Source organism: Brachyistius frenatus, unplaced genomic scaffold, assembly GCF_029030835.1.
Source record: "Brachyistius frenatus isolate BFR_SWC_R1_liver_20210118 unplaced genomic scaffold, ASM2903083v1 Contig_33, whole genome shotgun sequence".
Classification (NCBI taxonomy): Eukaryota; Metazoa; Chordata; class Actinopteri; family Embiotocidae; genus Brachyistius; species Brachyistius frenatus.
In genome coordinates this window covers 1487404-1504993 of record NW_027210632.1, presented here as the reverse complement: position 1 = coordinate 1504993, position 17590 = coordinate 1487404, and the positions used below count along the sequence as shown (strand labels likewise).

Genomic DNA, 17590 nt, shown 5'->3' with positions numbered 1-17590 from the left:
ACACATCATCCCCTCCTCTCAGCTCCCTTTCTCTCTCCTCTCCCAATTTTTTACTTCTTCGTTCTATTTATTCCACAAACTGTTTCATGTTCGCACTTAAGCCGCATTTATATTCAGCAAGGTGGTGCAGAGACGTCGTACAGAGCGCCAACATGCATTTCCTTAAAGATTTAACCACACACCTGGGGGCTGAGACAAGCCGAGACCACCAACTGTGATTGGTCCGACACGTTTCATATATAAGAGGAGCGTGTGTCATAGAGAAGAAGAGAGATGAAGAAAAGCTCAGGAATCTCCTCTTTTTCATTTATAATAAACAAAAATATTTTGTGGCAAATCCATTTCCAGTACATGCATGCCCGCTATAATCATCACTGTCTATCCCAAAGTGACCGATACAATGCAGACATGAGTGACTGTGTGTCTCAGTTATCTTTTTACAGAAGCTAGATAAATGTGTATTTTTCCGTCTGAGTTCAACCATTCTCATCACATCACCTCTTCCCTTTATGTAAAAGAAAGTGTAAACACAATGAACTTCAGCTACATGAAGGATTCACAACAGCAGGATAGTATACAAGAAAGCCATTTAGTGTTGTGCTGGTGCTACAATAGGCAACCAACAATAAATCAGTTCCTTCCCAGATCGGAGGCATCTACAAGAGGACCAAAACCAAAACACCTTGACACGTAAAATCCTCCTGAACTTAACACAGGAGTGTGCAAGCTTGCATACTTGTCCGCGGCTTTGCCCGATTTGCTCAGTTAAGGCCATTTTTCAGAGTATTTAATCTTTCGTGTGACAGCCCTACTTGGCTTGACTAATAGTTTTTAATCAATATGTCTGGAATTCTGTCTAATTTGCCTCCAAATGAAAATCTACCTGTACACGAGGACAACCATCCATGTGTGAAGGCAATGTGTGTGTGTGCGTGAGTGTGTGTGTGTGTGTGTGTGTGTGTGTGTGCGTGCGTGCGTGCGTGCGTGCGTGCGTGCGTGCGTGCGTGCGTGTTCGTATGTGGGTTTGTCTAAATAAGTGACATCACAGGTGCTCACTTTACCCTCTACCCTTCAACACCCTCTTCCTACACAAACAGGCACAAAAAGGAGTTTAAAGTCACAATGGCAGAAAATGTGGAGTGTGTACATGTTCCTAAATGGTTGTGTGTTTGTGTGTGTAACTGTGTAGGTTGCTAACAAAGGCAGAAAGAGGCAGCCAAGCTCCCTGAATCAATTGTTAATGGCTTTCTTACACAGGAGAGGGGAGCGATTGGGGCAATATAACACACACACACACACACACACACACACACACACACACACACACACACACACACACACACACACACACACACACACACACAAACACACACATACACACACACACACACACCTACGCACATGCTGGTAGCTTGACAAACAGAGCCACAACTGTGGTGACAGGCACAGGTTACAACATCATAAATTATTACACATATGTGTAGGAATGCAGATATATATTCCACATAAACACACTCTAGAGCGTGCATGTGTTCCAAAACACACAAATTGTGAAAGTGTAGATAAATACACATTATTAAGATTATGAGTTGCAGATAGTTATTGTGGATTTTAATAAATCTAAAATGCATATTGGGCTTATTAGACACCAGGTCGAGGTCCAATTACTAAAAGACAAAACTTTTTGAGACATGTCCCCCAGCTTTGGACAGAGCATGGTTAATTTATAGAAATGGTCAGTTATGCCATCAGTGGGAATTAGATTTGGCAGCTGACCGATTTTCATTTAACAATTCTTTCATGATATTAAAATTTTATATCACCTCAATATGTATTTTTACCTTTATTGTTTGTGCAATACTATTATTACTTTTGCGATTAGTGCCAATATAATGCATATATAATGACCACCAACCAAACAAGCATGGAGTAGGGTTAAGTAAACATGTCAAACTACTGCACCAACCATGCAATGAATTATTATTGTTTTACCTATCATCACATCAGTGGACCTTTTATAATTGTTAGATAACTGCCTCATTGCAACTATTTGAGCATGATTGCTATAATCTTGCTTAATGGTTAGGATCGTTTCCGTTTATTTCTATAGAAACAGCTGGATGAAACTAACATGTCACATTTCCATCGACAGTTACACGTGTTTTTTGCTGTTTGAGATTTGACTGGTGCTCTTTTAATGATGTCATATCATCTTGCCCCCTTCTTCTTCTATGGTTTAATGGCATACGAGTGTAGAATTCACGCCACCAACTGTTTATCTTGAAGCGCTCAACTTTGTGACCGGCGACATTTTGAACCAAAACAGCACAGCCAATAAATGGCTCTTCTTCTTTACAAATTGTATGTGTGTTATTGAACTATGATTAGGATTATGCTATGATTGTGGCATAATATGAATGGAAGAAGATGGTTAAATTGTTGATCCCAGTTATTTGCATAACAATTAAATGTAAGCTAAAACTTTTTCCCTGAATATCAGAATGCATCTTTATTACTTGGAGGACAGTCCGACAATTCCCTTTTCATTGCTGGCAAGGTCTGAAGGCACAAAAGCCTCCGGGACATTTGTATGACGAGATCTTACACCCACCGCATCATCATATAATCACAGTGCAGCTCTTGCAAGTTAATCACTCTTACATCACACCCTCTGAAACAGGGTTGGTCTTAGCTGCCTAAGTGTCACACAGCAGGTAAAAACAGGACAGCATTCAAAAGCACCTATCCAGGGTTTCAATTTGATTCAAATTACAAAAAGAAAGTGTGAAGGTCAGAGACAGAAAGGAACTACCATTAAAGGATTATCTTTGTGATAAATATTCAAATGAATAAGTTGTCCACCAGGTCAGATCCCAGAATGTTGATGTACTGTATTGAATGTGGAGGTATAGCTAAAGACATCGAAGATGGAACCATTAGTTAAGCACAGATCACTCCTGATGTTACATCTGCTGTATTAGCACTGGCCTTGCTTATCTTGGGCACTGTGTGTTAGTGACTGACTCCTCCAAGAGTGCTATAATGTAGTGCTATATGATGTGCGGCACTCTTGTTGTGCTGGCCAAAGTCAGACCTGCAGACACATTTGGATTTCGAGTTTTAAGCAAGTACACCTAAAGAAGCTGCGAGAAAATGTTTCCTCAGTATCACACAAATTAAAATGTTTAAAAATGTACAATATTTTAAATTACATATAATGTATTATTTGGCCAGGCAGAGCTGACAATATTGCACATACTTTGGTATGGAAGCAGGAAGTGACAGAAACTTTTTTGGCATTTTTGTTGGATGACTTTCACTGTGATTATTGGGCTGTAAGGAAACTTTGAAACAGCACATTTAATTTGCAGTCGGTACCTCTGGCATATTCACATATTTACAATAGCTGTGCCAAAAGTCACTCTAAGACTTGCAGTGTGTTATCTATGGCTCGGCTGGATCTCCAAAGATTCTGCATCAGAAGGTCTGGTACAAACAAACATTTTCAGTAACATTTTATTTTATAATCAAGTTGCTTGTGGAAGGTGTCTATACTGTTCTCTAACATCAGATGTTTAGAACAGGTCATTTACTCTTTATCGCCAACAAAATACGTCATTTTCAAATATTAAATCCATAAGTTTACATCCAAATAAAATAAAATACCAAAAAACAAGGAATACTACCATCAAACTAAATATCCCATGATTCATAACTCCCATACTTCTCCCACTGCCAACCTCTCCAAGCTTTTCCCCAAAACCGCAGCCCAGACATTCCAGTAAATGTGGATGCTGTGTATGTTGTGTGTGTGTCCAGGAAACAGCCTCAGGGCTGACATTTTCAGCTGCACCTCCTCACAGCGTGCACCTTTTGCCCCGTCAAAAAAAAAAAGCCCATTTCTTAGCAGAAAAGAAAGGCAATTCAGTTTTTGTCTGCAGTCTACTTTGTGTGACATGATTCATCTTTAATTGCAGCCATAAAATGAGATGAAGAGCAGTTGTGTTGAAATGAAGTGTAGCTGTAAGAGTGAGGTGAAGGAAAGTAACACCACCAACAGACTCACCTTTTTGACCAAATATCTTAGACGGCACCAGCCTTATAGCTGTCTGCCATCAGTCATCCTTCCAAAAATATTAGAAAAAAATAAATAAAAATAGAAAAAAAAAAAAAAAAGATTAAAAATCTCTCGCAGGAGAAAACATCAAAGAAAACCTGTGACCTCTTCAGTTAAAGAAACCATACATTCAAGATCCTGGTCAAACGAATAATGTAAGAATAATCCTTCTTTCTGCATAGAGACAATCCCCCCAGCTTCCCTTCAACCCACCAATGAATTGTGAAAAAGGAAGGATTGTGTAGAAAAAAATGAGGGATTGTGGAAAAAAAAAAATGAGGTGAGGAGAGGCTTAGAGACACAAGAGGAAGGAAGAGAGGATAAGGTCCTTAGAGCGAGTGGGATGGAGAGAGTTAATCCTTTTCTTCGGATCTATTCCCTATCTGAATGATACATCCAGCGCCGTCCTGCCCGTCGGCTCGCGCACTGCCGTGTGTCTGAGAGGCGTGAGTGTGTGTGTGAAAAAGGAGAGAGACAGAGTGTGTGTGTCTGACAGAGAAAGAGAGGGAGAGAGAAAAGAGAGACAACAGCGTTTGGTTGCTGGCGTCATGCGCTGCCCTATCTGTGTGTCGCTATGTTTGTGATTCCTGCACTCAGCACGCGTCAGACTGAGTGTGTGTGTGTGTGTGTGTGTGTGTTGTTTGTTTGTTTGTTTGTTTGTTTGTTTGTTTGTTTGTTTGCATGTGTGTTTATCCACACATGTACACTTGAGGGCTGTGTCTTTGTATGTTGGTGCCCACCCCATCTCCCACCTCCGCTCCTTCCCCTCCGTATGTGTGCAGTCGTGCATGTGGCAGGAGAATATGTGTGTGTGTGTGTGTGTGTGTGTGTGTGTGTGTGTGTGTGTGTGTGTGTGTGTGTGTGTGTGTGTGTGTGTGTGTGTGTGTGTGTGTGTGTGTGTGTGTGTGTGTGTGTGTGTGTGTGTGTGTGTGTGTGCGCCTTGTCAAATATAGTAACATTAGTGTATGCTGCCTCTGTCTGCCCGCAGCTCTCCCACAGTGACAGCGAGAGGATGAGGGAGGTGGAATGTAGAGAGAGTGGAAGCTGAAGGAGCGATACGGGAAAAATAGAGAGGGAGAGAGTGGGAGGAGGGCAAGGAGGAAGTAGAGAGGAAGAGTGGGAATCAGTGAGGGAAACGGAGAGGAGGCTGGTCGAAAAAGGAAAAAGGCAGGAGGGAGAGGGAGGCAGAGGACGGGGTGGGATGAGGTTGATGGAAGGGGGACACAAAGAAGGATGCGAGAATGAAAGCTGTAGCAGTGGAGGGAGGGAGGGGTAGAAGAGAGGGAGGGAGGGATCAGCTGATTTCTGTGAAGATGAGAATCTCCCTCTGCTACATGGGCTTTTCTCCTCCTTCGTTTTTTTTTTTTTCCTCCTTTTTTTCCCTCTTCACGTCGCCCTCACTCGGCTTTCATTTGCATTCTATTCCCCGTGGCAGCTCTTGTAACGGCTGGCTCTTTGCGTCTATTGACACTGTAGCCTTTGTGCCTATGGCTGTGTATATGTGCACACAGGCTTTAGAGTGTGTGTATTATTCACTTTGTGGAGAAAGAAATGTGAAGCTGAAGATTAAACAATTAAGGTTGGAGGAATTCTTTCGGAAAGTCAGCGTGACAAACCACAAATGTGGTGTGTTTGGAAGACACCGTTGACAGTTTCCAAGACAGACAGAAGGACAGAAGATGGGGTAAAGAGGTGTGTGTGTGTGTGTGTGTGTGTGTGTGTGTGTGTGTGTGTGTGTGTGTGTGTGTGTGTGTGTGTGTGTGTGTGTGTGTGTGTGTGTGTGTGTGTGTGTGTGTGTGTGTGTGTGTGTGTGTGTGTGTGTGTGAGGGGGGGGTTGTGTGTTTGTTTGCACACAGCATATAATGACTTGGCTGCTTCCTTACATGGACAGAATCATAGCAGACACACACATTGTGCCGTTAATGAGCATGTGACTCATTTGGCTCAGTTGGTGGTGTTTAAATAAGAGACTAGTTGTTTCCATAAGGAATCGAACCCAAACTTTTCAGCAGCCTCTCTCTGTCAGGGCACCAGACTTATTCAAAGAAGCATTTGTGACCCAGGAGGTATTGTTTTTTCCAATAGACCACAAGCGAAGTATTATTTTCCAGACTGTCTGACTTTTATTGTGTTATTTGTTAATATGGTTGGAATAGAGGCTGTCCATCAACCAGACAGCTGCGATTTAAGGCCCGTTGCAGCCCTGCTGAAGTGTCCTTGAGCAGTACATCAATCACTGCCACCCCCGAGGCCACTTCTACGTTGCTCATCCTAACCTCCGACCTCCCTGGATCAAGTGGTATGAAAGGAAAATCGATGGCATGTCACATTGAAGCTGCACCTGTCAAAATTATTAATATTAGCAGGGATCAAATGACTTCTTGTAAAGTGAAAAGTAGAGATGTCCCAAGCCAAACCGAAGGATTGGCATCAGGGCTGATTCCTCGTTCAAGGTGTCACTCGGAGTGACAAACACACATAGAAATAGACGGGCACTCGGAGAGTGCAGACTGCCGCAAAAGGTCACAACCACTATATATGTCTGGGCATATTTACAATTAGGATGTGACAAATGTACCACTTGTGGTTCCACCTATGAAACTACTACGGCCGAGTGCTTCATAACAACTGCATACTGTATTAAGTTTGAGCAAGTACGTGTGTATCCCAGAGGATATGAAATCATCATAATTCTAGAATGGCCTATGTTTTGCCACTTTTGAACTTCATTGCCATCTACAGGATTTCAAGATGGATTGCATTTAATGGGCCAAACGCCTTCGAAAGGTTAATGAAAGTGAAAAACAACCATCCGTGTTTTCAATCTATTCCAAACTTTAATGGGTTCTTCCGTGGCCCATGCTACACCCTTCCGCCAAGTTTCATGAAAATCAGCCCAGCAGTTTTTCCATTATCCTGCTGACAAAGACAAAGCTCACTGAAAACATAACCTTCTTGATGGGGTTAACTATCACCTGAGTCTGCAGTTCTCCTTAGCTCTTCGGAGCATTTTAGAATTTTTCAGCTTCTTGTTTTGGAATTGCAATTTTACTGCTTCTAGCCACAGCAGGCAGCTGTTTTTTTTCTTTACAAAAAACACTTCGATAAACCCAGTGGACACTACCACTACCATACTGGAGCATTTGGCAGCTAAAGTACCAAATATCTCCCTCAGGGCTTGGTGGAGACCCAAGCAGAGTTCAAAGGAGAGTAATATTTTAGAAACACAACTCAAAGTGAGGGTACATAGGGTAAATTTTCTGCTATTTCTGCTGGAAGTGTCAATAAGCAACTGTTTGTTAAGGAGTCTGCCATAAACAAAGTAAATAAACGGTTAAGCCAGTACATAAGGTGTCTGAATGCCAGCGATATACAACTGTAAATTCATCCAAACAGGGAATATCATGCAATCGGATATAACAAAAAAAAAATGCGTAAAATGGATTCCGGGCCATCTAGTCCTTCGATTTACGAGCCAGCAGCGCCTACCTGTACACTTTCCTGAGTTTGTACACATCACAGTCTGTCGCCAGATCCAAGTATTTGCACGAGCCAGTTAAAACACAAGACTGGTCTGCTGCCACACACGCACACAGACACAAATACAACCTGAACATGAGTTCTCGGGTTTCTTGTCCAAATGTGGGCACTGTGCTGGCTTTATGTCATGAATGTAGTTCTGGCAAACAGAAATCTATTTTAGCTGCAAGTAGCTCCTGCCTGGTGCTGGCTATAGGATGAACTCTTCAGTGGTAGCTGTGGGAGATGATTACCCAGAATGACAGGGATTGCAGTGAAGGTGCATAATGCTGTTTCACATACAAATTTAATTTTGTTGTCTATTACTATGGAAGGATATTTTGAAGAAGAAAGAATGTCTGCTTTTAAATCCGCAATAGTAATGGGTATTTCTGTGTGTGTGTGTGTGTGTGTGTGTGTGTGTGTGTGTGTGTGTGTGTGTGTGTGTGTGTGTGTGTGTGTGTGTGTGTGTGTGTGTGTGTGTGTGTGTGTGTGTGTGTGTGTGTTACCCGAGAGGAGTAATCACTCCTCTAATTAGTCCTGCCCTTCCCCCCAGAGTTCAGGGGTCAGTAATCAGCAGCTTGGAGCTGAAGAAAATGTAGTGCCAGGCTCAAGCACACTTTGTGCTAGGAGGCCATCAGTGTTGAAAAAAGACATGTTTCTTATTATTTACTAGCATTCTGTCATCACCTGCCATTATCAAGACCATCCATAAAATAAAGGGCACAAAAGTGTTGATTTTTTTTTTTTTTTTTTTTTTTTTTTTTATTATTTCTACATCTGTCAGCTCACAAACAAACATTCTGCGTTTAATCTCAGACTTTTTTTTTTTTTTTTATAACAGAGCACACTTTAATGTGCACCATCCATAAACGCTCACATGATCAGCAAGACTTTTCATCTGAATGATCCATTGCTTTTCTACGAGCAGAGATCTCATGGCAGCGCTTCTCATCCGGTCACTCAAAATTCAGTCGGTATCAACGCAGACTTAGTTTTTCAGTGACCTTTTAGTTTGCAGCAGATGAAATGACAGCTGTCTGTGATGTAACTTGAAAGCAATCTATGGTGGATAAAAAGGACAAAAATATCCTTCATGCATTAAGCCCGTCTTGATCATCACATTCTCACTTCCTCTCCAAAGGACCATAATTACCACTTCCTTTTTTGTTTAAGTGAATCATGTAAATCACTTTGTTAGTCCTGCTCCACTTTGCTTCTGCAGTTTAATGTGCACCCACCTTGTAATGAGCCCAGCGAATACCCTTGATAATGGGTTGTGAGCCTTAGTATTTTAGGGAAAAGATGGATCTGGAATTCCAGTGGTGGTCTGACTACAACCAAAAATGTTCAAGAATGAATGATGTTTAAATGCTTGTTTCTTTAATTCTTTAAACAACAATGTATGGATTGTGACTGGCCCATGTCCTTAGGAAGCTCCTTTTCGACTTTGCTCACAGATTGAGAAGGAAGAGGTTTTTAACACTAGATAAGAACGCGACGTGAGCTTGATTTATTTGTTCCTCCAAAGGGATATGTCCACTTTTTTTTTTTTGGGGCTGCCTATGTGTCTGGCAGAGAGGCCTTTCTGGCGTGGGGATCCATTGTAAGTGCCAGCACCTCCTGCCAAGGCGACTTTTATGGCCAGTTCTGTTCCATCAATGATGCAGGAAATACGTGTTATGAAAAATGACTACTGGGAATGGTTTGGAGCAAGAAAGTGTATTTTTTAACCTTTTTGTCTGGCTGGTTCGGTGTTGCACAGCATTTTCTCATCAGATATTTTCACTCCCTAGCTACAGGAATATTGGTTTATTTATTATCTTCAAGGCGTGATTAAATCCATGCAGTCCGTACTGTCCATGGCCTCTAATATTGATGATATGTGAATTTAAACCCAGTCTGTTGCATTCATTATAAATTGCTGCATACAATATCACCCTTTCTTCTCTTTCTCTCCTCTACCAGGCCTTTCTCTTCCCTCATTGCGTCCTCTCTCTATCTCCTCACAGCCACCCCCACCACCTCCTTTGCTCTGTAATTTACTGAGCTATTGGGTGAGTGTCAGTGAAGATGAATTGGCCCGAACCGTTGTATTAACACCAGGTCTGGCCAGGCACGTTTAGTGCTACTACCACTAGTTCCTGCATAGAGCAAGTGACTTCAAAGCACAATCTATCTTTTTACACGCAGAGACACACACACACACACACACACACCACGTGTCTCTCTATACTTGTGAGGACACGCATTGACATAATGCATTATCTAGCCCCTTACCCTAACCCTAACCATAACCTAATTCTAACCGGAACACTAAAACCAAGTTACAACCTTCAAATTTCACTTTAAAGTTGTAAGGACACATACACAGGAACAGAGGCATTGTATAAGTTCCACCCCATCCTGTTTCCATCCCAGGAGTCATTGGTGTCACTGTTGCCATTCATCAGCTTTTTCTATTATCCGTGAACCAGCCTCATATTGACGAGACAGTTTTACGGCCTTGTGGTCAATATCGTCAGAGGATTGCTCCATTAGAAATCAGACATATTTTTCCAGACAGACTTTTAATTCCAAGTGCTTTTCCCTTTTTATTCTTTAATAGAATATATCTAAATTACACAATATGCCACATTATTTAATTTTTGTCCTCAGCTTTAACAGTTTTGCAAAGTGCAATATTGCATTAAATATATTAGAAAACTTAATCAAATTGGACCGGATAAAATAATGTTTTATGGCCTATTATGATAAGTTGTTGCAGACTGTATTTTGAAAGTGATTTCAATTGGCTAGTTTGAAGATCAAATGAAACAGATTTTTGAACTTCCTGGAAATGCAATGCCTCTTGGAAAAAAGTGCATCTTCAGTGTTGACCTTATGCTGCATGAGTCACAAATCAAGTTTTTTTTAATATAATCCTTTTTTCTGTCTTTCCTATTAAATCAAACTGCCTTCATAACTCACAGACCATGAGTTTACACTTCAGATTGATTACTCCAGCATCCTGTTTAAAAGGGAAATATATTTTCTTTGAAAAATACCAATACTGTGCCACTCAAAATATTTAGTTTTTCCTCAAACAAATGCTATATCGTGTTATTTATTTCACCACTGGGAGGAAAAGTTCCAGCAAGACTTCCTGTGATAAATAACAAAAATGAAGCATCAGGATCAAACACGGGACAAGAGAGTCTGTCTCTCAAGGATTTGTAATCTCTTAGCTCAAGTTAAATCAACTCAGATGACATCACCAGGGGTATTTTAAGGTTTATAAGTAAAATCTGCTGAGTTCTCCTTTAATAGCTAGTGACAGTGGTTTACAACTATACTCAAAATCCCAGGTTACACTATATTTATGGGGCCTCAAAGATAGATTTTCTTTGTTTTTATATGGAATACTTATATACATCGTCAGCTCTAATCAATAATTTATGATAACATTAACATGACACTGTTCAAACTGATATAATGCTACGTGTACAGTGATCATTTTACACTAACACAATTAAATATACATTGTCTATGACCTTGAAAGCATTAGACAGTTGTCATACATCCTTGGTTTTGGAAAATGTGGCTAACAGTGACCGTGGCATCTCACCCTTAGCAACAAAAAAAAAAAAACAGCCGCTAACATAAAGAGATGACTGAAAACCAGCCCATCTGGGATCCTGTCCTATAATAGTTTAAGAAACTCAATGTGTGCAGTCAGCCCTGTCTGTTACATTTCCCTGTAACACGCTATCTGTCACGGCAGGATAAATTAAGTGGTACAGTCGGCGGATTATGAAGCATTTTAGGTGCACACGCGCTCTTACTCACACAAACACACACACACTCACTCTAAGTTTATCCCCTCGGAGAGTCTCATTAATTTGGCCAAGTTGATTTGTTCTGTGAGGCGCTGAATTCATCACAGGGAGACAGATGGTAGAGAGGGATTTCCTCGAGGAGAGGAAGAGGGCGAGAGAGAGAGCAACGTGGGGCAGGCAGAAGATAAGAGTGAGAGAGAGGAAACAGGAGGAACGTGGAGGAGGTAGAGAAGAGGTAAAACAGAAAGAGAGCAAGAAAACAGCAGAGAGGAAAATGAAAAAGAGGGAAAGAGACGAGCAACAAGAGAAGCAAGCAAGACTGCCGTGAAAAAAGAGAGAGGGATAGAGACGGGGGAGGCAAGCGGGGACCATCTGTCTTCTTAGAGACAAAAAACAGAAAAGTGGAAGGCAGATAGGGAAGTCCAGGAAGGACATATGGAAGTAAAAGAAAGAGAGATGAATAATACACTAGTCTATAGATGTTGTTCTCTCTATGTTTCCATGATTTATTTTTCTTTCAACGTTGAACAATAGTTTTAAAATTTGGGGAAATATACTTTCTTATTGACAGAGAGATGATACGATCAATAAGAATATCATGTATTTTCCAATGTTCACTACAGAGCTGTAGTCAAGACATATGTGGACTAACTTAAGACTGGAGGCATGAAGACATCTGGATTTCACTGAACACCTGTCAGTCTGCTTATTGTTTTGGTTATATGGCATGCAACTTCACAGTCATGTCAGTGTTGAGGTTAAAAGTTTATTTCTCTGCCCTTGAGCGGGCAACAAAATGAAAATGTAGCATCTTGTCCCAGACTGTCCTCCACCAAAAAAAACAACAACAACAACAACAAAAAAACTATAGGTCTTTTTTGCAAACAGGTCATTACGACCCACAGATATGTTTTAAAAGTTAAGTAATCTCTTGCGGCCTCAAGCAGAAATGATGACGTCTATATAATGTGAGTTTTTTTCTTGTTTTTCGAGACTGGAGTTGGCTTCCCGATTCCAACCACAAGTTGGGGCATTTTCTTAAGACTGTGTTTACTGTTGCCATGCCAACAAAGGCTGCATAACTCTACGTTAACGTTCAAGTCATCAAAAAATAGGAACCAAACCTGCATTTATTGAACTGTATTTGACACTTTAATTGTTGTTCACCAAACAGAAATAAGCCTATTTTCAAAAACATTGAACTATTCCTTTAAAATTCAAATGGACACTTTAATGGCATAATTAAATTGAGTTAGTCAGGTAATGAAAGAGGGGTCATTTTGAATGAAAAAAACACACACACACACACACACACAGCTGATCTCCTGCCACATTATAAAAGATTGAGTCGGTAATTGAATTTCACACCAAATTACTTCCTCAAAATGTCACCTCTTTAATTCTTTTTTTGATGCATGGTAAAATAACCGTCACCAGCCCAGACTGCTATGTAAACATTCAGAGGAGAAGAAAGAGCACAGCAGTTTGTCTTCACTCTGTCTTTCTCAAACACGCACAGGAACATGTTTTTCCCTGTCTCTCCTCTATGAATGATTTAGTGAGTGTGCCTCCAACAGGCCCACTCAAGAAGCCTGTGAAACTAGGTTAACTTAAGGTAGACTTAGAAGGTCCTCACATACACCCAACGTCAACACCACTTACTTCCAGTATAAAGAAACAGGCCACGCATTTAACACTCTATTACTTCTGTTCCATCACCATCAGGATAGCTGAAGGGAAGTGACAATCATCTGTCCATCTTTCAAGTGTGTCAGTGTGCTCCACAATTAATAGAAAGAACATTAACCGAGCTGTACAATCGTATGTCTTAAATCTCTTTTTCATATCTATAATTTAGTGTTTGGTACTTTCTTAACAGAGAGCACAGTACCTGCTTGTCAGATTATTTAGCACAAGTTTCCAGGCTGATCCACTTCAAGGTTATGTGTGTCTTGTGTGTATAATTCAAAGCTACTTAGCCCGTGCTGACACGTGCCACCGATTCCGCTCTTTTAATTGAAAAATATCATGTGGCTCAGCCCGTGCATGTGCCTCGGTTTGCATCCTTGACACTCCAAAAGTTGCGCATGACGAAGTGAGAGACACTTCTGGAAAGAGGGAGATTATGGTGAGAGACAGAGAGGAGGAGGAGGAGGATGAGGGAGGGAGGTTGAGTCATCGTCCTTTCGTCCAATCCCCCTATTCTGCCTGTTGCTTTGGTAACGTGATGTCAGTGCAGCCTCTGGCAACTCCTCGGAGGTTAGCAAGAGAGGTGTGTTAGTGCATGTGCGTGGTCTTGTGCCTCTTTCTTGAATGTGTCACAAAAAACAGCTGTAACTCAACTTTGAGAAGTTTAAGGTTAGAGGTCAAAGTCTAGTGTTAAAATAGGATGTGCAGCATGTATGTCTTTGGCTTTGTGTGTGTCCCATATACGTGGACTTTCCTAAGAGTGTGTGTGTCTGTGTTTCTTTATATTTAAGGATGAAATTGAGTCTGTAAGTGTAAATGGTTCTCTGAGTTCATATATATTAAGTTTTTCTTGCCTGCACTGTGTGTGTCTTCTCCTTTTCCTGTCCTCCATCTTGTCCCTCTTCATCCCTCCATCATCCTCTCTCCACCTGAGCCACCTGACTCTATTATATCAATTAATCTGTTCCTTTGATTCCAGTATCTGTGTTACAACCTTTCTGTGTGTGTGTGTGTGTGTGTGTGTGTGTGTGTGTGTGTGTGTGTGTGTGTGTGTGTGTGTGTGTGTGTGTGTGTGTGTGTGTGTGTGTGTGTGTGTGTGTGTGTGTGTGTGTGTGTGTGTGTGTGTGTGTGTGCACTGTGTGTGTTCCCGTCACTCCTTTGGTCTCTCTCTTACCTCTTTGTTTATCTCCCGCTGTTGTATGTATTATATCTGCTTCACACATCTATTACAAAAGCATATTGCCGTGTGTGTGTGTGTGTGTGTGTGTGTGTGTGTGTGTGTGTGTGTGTGTGTGTGTGTGTGTGTGTGTGTGTGTGTGTGTGTGTGTGTGTGTGTGTGTGTGTGTGTGTGTGTGTGTGTGTGTCTGTGTGTGGGCATGTGTGTTTTATTTGTGTGTTCTGACAACAATGATTTCTATTCAAACGGATCATTATAGTCATCTGTTACTGAACTTTTCTTCTCTGAGGAGTCAAACCACAATTTTCAATAACTCCTTTTTACTGGTTAGAGTAAAGTTTGTTGCCTGGCAACATCAGTTTATTGAGCACTCTCTATCAGAAAGTCATGGTATTTGAGGCTTTGGTGGACACTGCTGTATTAGGGAAACACAAACAGTCATTTTAGTCTTTGAGTTGAAGGGTTATTCAGTTCTCTGTGTGTGGAGTGAGTTTCATTTTTGTCCGGACTGTGAAACCTTGAAAAACTATGGAGGAGGGGATGTATTAGTCAGATAAAGGATGCCCTCATCCATAGTGACTTACAACTGTACAATATGCTTCAGTTCACAAACATGGCAAGAAGAGGTGTTCGAAGGCTCTTTAGTTAGAGCATAAAATAATGTTCATGCTGTGTTAAATTTGTAGCTTCTATTAAATATACAGAGATACAGTATGGCACTTGTTAAATGGCCTCTCAGTTAATAGTTTTATTTTGTAGTTGCCCGTTAGGAAATTGGGGTTTAATGAAATCCGACACTAAATTCTGTCTGTGTGGACTGGGCTGAACCAACAAAGAAATAATAAAGGGACGAAAATAGAAAGACAATTAACAGTTTTGCATTTTCATGGTGGTTTGTGTAATCATGTAGTAGCAGCCAGTAAACAAGACTATTTCCACTAGAATTTCAAAATAAAACCTGAAGTGAGAAACTTTATAAATGACAACATTACGTATCGAGGCAGCCCAGCAGTGCTGGCAGTTTACTTCATTCAGATCAGTCTGTTGCCGCTGTGCATTCCATTGTGTGCCATTGCTCCCATTTACACCGAATTGAAATACTTTATAACCTTTATCGATCAGTTACACTTGGAGCACATGGGTGTCAGACATCACTTTGTATTTAACATGGTGTGCTAAAACATCTTCGTGTTCCTGTAATACTAATTCAGAAACGGCACAATAAAATAAGCTGATTATATGATTCAAGTCATCACAAAACTCCCTTTTTGGTCCTCTGCTTATGATAATTTTTGCATTTCTTACTCATGCATTTTCAATATTAAGCTTTGATATTGTTTAGCCTGTTTGTGCAAATAGACTAAACCCAAATCTTTTAATAGAAGACAGAACATAAAAAAGAGCAAGACGTTTTGAAGCATCAATGGTCACATAATATAGAGGATGCAAGGAAAGAGAAGAAGGATTTGGTACAAAAGAGAAGAAAAACATTGAGAAGTGCCCCTCTGTCTCTCTGTGCCATCTTACTGATGAATGTTTGACATTTGTTGATCAAAACTGTAATTATGTGTTTGTGTGTTTGCGAGAGAGACAGAGGGAAAGAGAACACAGATGCTATTTCTAAGTGACAAAGCTATAATCTGTGGGACTGTTTCTGTTGCTGTCTCTTTGTCACTGTTGATGTGTGTACAAGAAACTACAAAAGACTGAGACACTAAACAAAAAGACATAAGACTTCAACGTTTGTTCAGATAAACTGTAATCTTCTTGTCCACAGTCAGTTCGAATTAAACACACTCCCCATGAAGACTTCAAACAAGGTCCGAAGGCACCGCAATACAGCTTCTGTGGATCAGTTACTTTTCCTAACATCAAACACTCATTAGAGAAGAGCTTTAATTAAAATCCACCCAGAAACATGCTTAAAAAAACAGCCCAAAAAATATTTCCTTCTGTTATCTTGTGCAGACATTTAACAGTTAAATATAAAGATCCTCTGTAGATTTATTGGTTGAAAATGCAAAGCAAAGGTATTGTGTTTTGAGGTCAAGGTTTGAATGAGTCAGCATCATACTGAAAAAATCTTCTGCAAAGTGTTAAATCGGCAGCTATGACAACAAGTTCATGCGAGTTCTTTGAAGCACTCTGGGTAATCATCACTCTGCTGAAGTTGAAGCAGCTGAGGGACACGGAGGTTAAAAATTTATACTCCAGCATGTCGGTCACTGTTTGGCCTGGTTACAGTGTGCTAACATCGATCAGTGGTGCCTGGTGTGTTCAGAGGTCAAAACAAGCAACCAGAAAGGGCAGTTATTCAAGGGATGTTGTTACAACCCAGTCTCACATCAAAGTAGCTACATTGGTCCACAGCACAAAAGTTTATTCTAAAACTTGTCGAAGAAGGAAGTCACGTGACGGAGGACAAAGAGGAGGTCGCGGCTTCTTGGATGGATCATACACAGAACTCTCAACCTTAGAGCGATGTGCAAGTCTGAGAAAGCAAAGCTACTCTTATTTTAATTCTAACTGTGGCTGTTTTCCAAATGGCGTATTTGTAAAATGAACACTCACTATTTTGAGTGCAACAATGTGTTCACACAGACGGGTATGAAATACCAACCTAAAGTATTTTCAAATCAAAAACTCTGACAAAGCTGCAGCTGTTGAAGATTACCACACGAAAGTGTTTATTCTTCACAAAGTACCAACAAACTGCTGTTGGATTGAACCCTTTGTGTGTGTTAACCAGAGGGCACAAAGACACTGTTATTTCTGGGTAAAATCATAAAATTTGCAAATATGTTGGCGGGTGAAGCATTCAAGTGTTACAGTTATTTCTGTTAAGTGCAGAACAATTTGAGACAACACTGCCCCGCCAAAATCCAACCACTTCACAGGTCAGAGTACTGACATGTAAAATTATTATCTGTGAGTGTACGTAGGGAAATATGCCATTTGGAACACAGCCCCTAATCTTTTCCTAAACTTAACTATTTAGTTTCAGTGCCAAAACATAAGGAATTTTCTGTGTATGTCTGAGACATCAGTGGGCTTTGTTGGACAGTCACACTACGTGGACGCAGGCCAACAGAAAACAACAGGCATAGAAAAATGTTGGCATCACAATTTTTGAGCCGTTATTGTGAAACTAATGTGTTTTGCGCTGTCGTCCAATGTAACTATTTTGCTGTGAGACTGGGTTGATTATTATTACCAATCGGACTGGGAACCAAAACTACAAAAATAACATTCAAGCTTTAATAAACCGGA

General features: G+C 40.7%; 2 protein-coding genes across 4 annotated transcripts in view; one reads left to right on the top strand and one right to left on the bottom strand.

The window, feature by feature from the left end:
- The window catches only part of lrtm2a (leucine-rich repeats and transmembrane domains 2a), a 28875-nt gene extending 24135 nt beyond the window's left edge, over positions 1-4740 (bottom strand). Inside the window, exon 1 of the mRNA XM_069700314.1 lies at positions 4067-4740. The gene's annotated coding sequence lies outside the window, so the exon portion shown is untranslated. The remainder of the gene's footprint in view (positions 1-4066) is intronic.
- Positions 1-17590, top strand: part of cacna2d4a (calcium channel, voltage-dependent, alpha 2/delta subunit 4a) — an 87484-nt gene that overhangs the window by 51245 nt on the left and 18649 nt on the right. The window lies entirely within an intron of this gene.